At 24.2% G+C, this 7427-nt stretch overlaps 1 protein-coding gene across 2 annotated transcripts in view; it reads right to left on the bottom strand.

Annotated features, from left to right (window-relative positions):
- LOC117182319 overlaps positions 1 to 7427 on the bottom strand; it is a 44590-nt gene that overhangs the window by 3969 nt on the left and 33194 nt on the right. The window lies entirely within an intron of this gene.

The raw sequence follows: 7427 nt of genomic DNA on the forward strand, positions 1-7427 counted from the left end.
ATCTTAGTTACCTATCCCCTACTTTCACTTCTCTACTTCACTTCTACTTCCTCTTCAATACTTTCTCTAATCACTACTACCCCTCCCCTACTTTCCCTAACTCCTTTTCCTAACTTTTCCCTAACTTGCCCTAACTCCTTGCCCTAATACCTTTATTTCGCCCTACCCTCATGTTTCCTCTCTTTTACTTGGATACCACTCCCCTCCCCTGCTACTCATCCTATTACTAGTTTCACTCTCATCATTTACTTTAAAGATCCTCTAGGTAGAGTTGAGGCACAAAGATTCTTGTGCAAACCCTTTAAAATAATTACTCAATACATCCACAACTGTAATTTTGTGATAGTGAATTCTCTTTCGTGAAAAGAGCTTAGCTCGAGAGTATGAGCGCACCTACTGCACGCGACTGATGGCAATCGCACCCCGCGCTTGGTCTTTCCATTTCTCTCGCATTCGCGCGCAGACCTTTCAAAATCAAAGGTCAAAGGACTGACAACTGTAATTTTGTGATTTTGAACTCTCTTTTGTTAAAGCTCTTTCGGCTTTAACGAACACATTCTCATCACGTATCTCGTGCTTCGCACTCGATTTTGTCCAACATGCCAACTTTTCTAAATTATACACAATACGTTTATATCAAATATAATAATTTTTTATGTAACTCTGCCTGGGATTGCTTATTAAAAAATTACAAAATAAAGAGCAAATTTTATTTATCATGATTATTTTTATATTTGTTTTTTATTTTGCTTTAAATTGTGTTCTAAGCTGCGCTGAAACATGTATCATTTTAATAAATGTATAAAATAATAATATGCATAAAAATTGAGTCATACTAATTCTTATTTCTTTCATTTTTATAATTTTTTAATATTTTTATTCAGTCCTTTTTCCAAAAATTAAATTTTTATTTTAATCGTATTTTTTACGATCAAAAGAAAATCTACTCGTCCTATCGAGAAATGATTAATAATCAATGTATAGATCTTTTTAGGCGAATAACTTGTGTCTATGAATTTTAGTTCATACCTTGTGTATTTTTTCAAAAAAAAATTAATATTTTTATTTTGAATATGATTTTCTATGACTAAAGCAAAAACTACGTGTCCTGTCAAAAATTATAGCTCTTTTTTGGATGAACAATTTTTGTCTCATTTTTCTCGTAGCTTTTGTCGTTAGTCTAAAAAAAAATTATTTTTTATTTTTAATATTTTTTACGACTAAAAACAAAAACTACGCGTCCTTTGGTAAAGTGATTCATTATAAATTTTTAGTTCTTTTCAGCACGCGAAATTTGAGCTTTTTCTTTTTTTTCGTATCTTGTATAGTTTGACCAAAAAATGGAATTTTTTATTTTTCATTATTTTTGGTACGATCAAATTCGGCATTTTCAACTTTACGACCCAATTAAAAAAGTTATCATAATCTTGTAGGGCTTTCAAAAATAAACGTTTTTCTTCTCTTGACTTTTTTTTACATCATGCATTGTTTGGCTTAAACTTTTAATTTTAGTTTGTTTTTTTGGATTTTTAAAATTCTCTAACTCTGATAATTTTCTTTTTATAGAAAAAAGTTATTAGAATAAATTATTTTGGTTTCTGAGTACTATAAATAACCGTTTATTTAATTTTCAAATCTTCAAAAAATGTTGTTTCAAAAATTTTGAAAACACGCTCACTTTTTTAATTTTAATCCAAAATATCTGGTTTACGAACTTATTCTTTCTTTTTAGGCCTTTAAAAAGTTTGCTAAAGCAGAATCCAAACTGATAAATTTTTCGAAAGTTATTGTGCCTACAGAATACAGAATACAGACTACAGACAGACCGACAGACAAACACCTTCGTCAAAATCGTTTTTTCTGACTTAGTGGGTCTCATAACGTGGTTAAATTTTTAGTTAAAAGAATTAATATTTTTAACCCGAACAAAATTATTAAACACGTGAGATGAGTTTTCAAGCAAAAAACTGAACTTTAAATTAAAATTGTGAACCTTCAATAAAAAATTACATTTAACCAAATAGGTGAGTTTTCACATATGGAATATTTATATTTTCATTTAGGAAAATAAATTTTTAATGAAAAAATTTATTTTCTACTAAAATGATGAATCTTCAACCAAAAAGATTATTTTTCTACCAAGGAAGTCGAATTTTCAACTAAAAATAAGGTAAATTCGATATATAAAACTTAAGGTGAAATAGTAAATTTCTTTAGTAAAAAAATTAATTTTTAACCGGCAATGATGAATTTTCAACACAATAGTTCAATTTTAAACTTAAAAATATAAAATTGGTTAAAAACTCTACTAAATATTCACGAAAAAAGATGAATTTTTAACCTTATGGATGATTAAGCAATCTAAAAAGATTAATTTGAACTAAAATTATAAATTTTGTCTACAAAAAAATAAATTTTTAACCTTTTGGTTAAACTTCTAACCAAAAAGATCAACTTTTTACCAAAAAAGACATATCTCTCACAAAAATGTATGTATTTTTAACTAAAAAGATAAGTTTTCTTCCAAAAAAAAAAACATATTTTCAATGAAAATGATAAATTTTTATTCCAAACACCGACTTTTCAAGCAAATAGTTGAATTTCTGACCATAAAGATAAATTCCAAACCAAGTAGACAATTTTTTTCTATCTAAAAGGCAAATTTTCAAAAAATAAATCAATTTTCGGACCTTTCTTGAAAATTTTTTTTTTAAATAGAAGATATTTTTATGCAAATTTATCTTTTTAGGCAAAAATTAATCTGTTGGTTGAAAAATTATCTTTTTGGTATACAATTCATTTATTTACTTGAAAATTTAACTCTTTTGTTAAAAATTTGTTTTTTGGGTTGAAAATTAATTTTTGAATTGAAAATTTAACGGTTACTTTTTTAGTTCAAAATTTATTTTATTTAGCTAATAATTCATGTATTTTGTTCAAATTAGTGTTTTTAATCGAAAATTAATCTTTTCGGTTATAACATTTTGTTGAAAACTCGTTCTTCGTTTAATTGAAAATTATTTTTTTAATGTCAATTTAATTATTCGACATTTGCTTAAAAAGTAATCTTTTATCCTTTGAAAATATCAACTATTTAATTAAAAATCGAAGTATTTCGGAGAAAGTAAATTTTTTATTAGAAAGTTATTAATTTTCGTGGTTGAAATTTCATTCTCTTGGTGAAAGATTTATCATTTTCGTTGGAAATTTATTTCTTTGATTGAAAATTGATTTATTTTGTTGAAAATTCGACTTGTTTGTTTAAAAAACATTTTTTTACTGAATGTTTAACTATTTATGTGTTATTTAAAATTTAATTTTTTTATTTCAACTCGTATGTTGGAAATTTATATACATATTTAGTTGAAAATGCATCTTTTTTGTTGAAACATTAATATTCCTGATTAAAAATGTATTTCTTTTGTTGAAAATTCAATTATTTCGTAGAAAATTTATTTGTTGGAAAAGCCATTCTTTTTAGTTGAAAATTAAAATATTTTGTTAAAAATTCATGTATTTTGTAACAAATTATTGTTTGCGGTAGAAAATTCATTTTTTTGGTTGAAAATTCGTCTTTTTCCGGTAAAAAATTAATCTTCATGGCTGAAAAATCATTTTTCTGGTTAGAAATTCTACTTTTTACTTAAAAATTCATTTTTTTTCGGTGAAATACTTATCACTTTCGTTAAAAATTGATTTCTGTCACTGAAAATTTATTTATTTTGTTGAACAATTCGTCTTTTTGTTAGACAAATAATCTGTTTTTTTAAATAATCTATTGGGTTAAAAATTAATCTTTTGGCTTGAAGATTTATCATTTTAGTATAACTTTCATTTATTTATATTATTTTAATTGAAAATTCAACTATTTCGTAGGAAATTAAGTTTTTGGAAAAGTCATCATTTTTAGTAGGAAATTCAACTATTTTGTTAAAAATTCATGTATTTTGTAAAAAATTAATGTTTGTGGTTAAAAATTCACCTTTTTAGTTAATGATTCGACTTTCTTGGTAAAAAAATTAATATTTTTGGATAAACTTTCGTCTTTTTGGTAGAAAAATAATTTTCTTATTCTATTCGATTTTTGGTTTAAAAACTATCTTTAATACTAATTTGCTTTAGCATTAAATTTCTACAAAACCCATGGATTTTTAACCAAATAGTTCAATTTTCAACTGAAAAAGATTAATTTTTAACCAAAAATTGAATATGTTGAATTTATTTATAGAAATCATTTTCTACCGTAATAATTTTCTTACAGGAAATTTACTATTTTACCTTTCGTTTAAAATATAAAATTGACCTTTTTAGTTGAAAATTTGACATTCTTGATAGAAAACTAATCTTTGTGGATAAAGATTCATAATTTTAGGAGAAATTAATTTTTTTTCTTTTAAAATAAATTTTCTTAACTGAAAATTTAACTATTCTATTTTTGTTTGAAAATTTATCTTTTTTAGTTAAAAATTCATGTATTTTTATAAAAAATCGTCTTTTTGGTAAAAAAAAAAGTTTTGTTCTAAATCTTAAACCGAGTGAATCTGTTTTAGGAAAAAATGTAACTGTTTGATACAATATTCAACAATTTTGTTAGAAATTCATCATTTTTGGTTAGAAATTCGTCTTTTTGTATTGAAAATTAAATTTGTTACGTAGAAACTTATTGTTCGTGTGAAAATTCATATTTTTATCGTGAAAAGTCAATTGAATTTTTTTGAAGCAGAAAACTTAACTAGTTTTTTTTTAATTAATCTTTTTGATTTTAAAAAATCATCTGTTTTCACAGAGATTTAATTTTTGTATGAAAATGCCACCTTTCGTTCCAAATTTAATTTTCTTTGCCTAAATGTTCAACTATTTTGTTTGAAAGATTTGGTTGAATCAATTTGTTAAACAATTATTTTGTTGTTGAATATTTATGTTTTTAGATGAAAATTGATCTCTTTAATTGAAATTTTAAGTTTTTAGTAAAAAATCCTAATTTTAAGATTGATCTTTTTGAGTTGAAGATTCTCCTTTTTTGGTACATAAATCATTTTCTGGTTCTTAAATTTCATTTAAATTGGGTAAAAAATTCATCAGTTTCGTGAGAAATCACTTTTTTGCTGAAAAATCATTTTTTTTTATTTTAATTTTTGTAGAGAAAATTCGTCTTTTGGCTTCAAGGTTCAAAAATTTTGATGAACTTTTATTTCTTTCTTGAGTGAAAAATTTTTATTTGTTGACAATTAATCTTTTTGGTTTTAAACTTCTTTACCCCTTCTTCCGTTATTTTTATAAACAAATTTTATAAGAATTGAGCAGTTTAATTGCTCAAACTGTGCATTTGTTTATCAAATTTGTTTATAACAATCAAAAAATTGTTATGAAATTATAATATAGTTTATTGAAACATCACTGCCACGTCAAACAAAGACAATTTTTAAAAAGTGCCTCAAACACTCGAAAATTGCTCAAACTCCGCATTTGTTAATAAAATTTGTTTATAACAATGACATTTGTGATGAACTGACAATATAATTGAAAAAATTATCAATGGAAAAACTGGCAAATTACGTTAAAAAAAGTAACTGAACCTTTTAAAAATGGCTCAAACTATGCATTTGTTTATAAAATTTGTTTATAACAATGAAAAATTGTGAAAATGAGAATATAATTTATTGCAACATCACTGTAACGTCAAACAAAGTATCTCAAATACTCAAAAATTGCTCAAACTGTGAATTTGTTTATAAAATTTGTTTTTAACAATAACATTTGTTATTAAATGACAATATAACTGAAAAAGTACAAATAGCAAGACTAACAAAGTACGTTAAAAAAAAAGTAACTGAAACTCGTGAAAATGGCTCAAACTATGCATTTGTTTACAAAATTTGTTTATAACTATCACAACATTGTTATGAAATGATAATATAGTTTATTGAAACAGCACTGCCATGTCAAACAAAGCAAATTAAAAAAAGTGCCTCAAACACTGAAAAATTGCTCAAACTCCGCATTTGTTTATAAAATTTGTTCATAACAATGACATTTGTCATGAACTAACAATATGATTGGAAAAAGTATCAATTGCAAGAAAAACAAAGTAAGTTTAAGCAAAAATGTAACTAAAACTCTTAAAAATGGCTTAAACTGTGCATTTGTTTATAAAATTGGTTTATAACAATCACAAAATTGTAATTATATTGCAACATAGTTCATTGCAACATCACTCTCAAGACAAACAAAGCACTTTTAAAAAAAGTTCCTCAAACTCTTAAAAATGGCTTAAACTGCGTATTTGTTTATAAAACTTATTTATAACAATAAGAAATATATTCCGTTTTGGTTTCATGTTTGTTTATGTTGGTGTAAATTGGATTAAAAACGAAAATCGCTTTGTAAATATCGAAAACAACTCTAAAATCACCAATCATTGTTTATGATAATACAATTATTGGTAACAATTATTAACTTAAAATCATACAATTGATGATAAAAATGATTAATTTATAATAAACCATTAGGTTATGTTTCACGAATATTTATTTATTGATTGAATACTAATATCAATCATTTTGAATTAATTACGTGTTATTATAAAAACAATATCTTGAATTTTACGATTTTTTCCAACTTTCTACATAAATAAAGGAAATAATAATTTTTTTAATCGGTCTCGCGGATCGCTTAAAAATTTAGTTAGCTTTAATTTGAAAAAAAAATTAATCTGTAAAAACTTGTAGCTGGAATCGTATTTTGAACATTTTTTTCGTCATTTTGCCCCACTGTGTGACGGAAGAAGGGGTAAAGAAGTTTAAAAGCAAAAAGACGAAATTTCTAACAAATATTAGTTTTTCACTGGAGAAAAAAAATTTGGATTTCTTATTAAACACTTAAAAATTTTTTTAAACTATATTATTTAATTATTATTATTAATCAACTAATTAATTATTATTAATGATTAATTAATTGATTAAATATTATTAATTATTGTTATTAATTAGTATTGTTCTAATAATAATAATAATTAAGTTTAAATGAAATATTTATTATTTATTAATTTCACACTGTTGCATTTAAGTTACTCTGCAAAAAAGATTTTAGCTTTCTGTATAAAAAGATTTCAAATAACTTTTCACTATCAAAATAGGAATCTTTAAGCCAGCTTTAATTTACTAAAAAAAAATTTAATCTGTAAAAAATTGTAGCCAGAATCGTATTTTGAACATTTTTTTCGTCATTTTGCTCCACTGTGTGACGGAAGAAGGGTTAAAGAAGTTTAACACCAAAAAGACGAATTTTCTAAACAATAAAAGTTTTTCACTTAAGAAAAAAAAAATTTATCAAAATTGTAGAACCCTCAAGCCAAAAGACCAATTTTCTCTACAACAATTGATTTTTTAAAGAAAAAATGTGTTTTTTTAGCAAAAAATTAATTTCTC

This window comes from Belonocnema kinseyi, chromosome 10 (assembly GCF_010883055.1).
Source record: "Belonocnema kinseyi isolate 2016_QV_RU_SX_M_011 chromosome 10, B_treatae_v1, whole genome shotgun sequence".
Classification (NCBI taxonomy): domain Eukaryota; kingdom Metazoa; phylum Arthropoda; class Insecta; order Hymenoptera; family Cynipidae; genus Belonocnema; species Belonocnema kinseyi.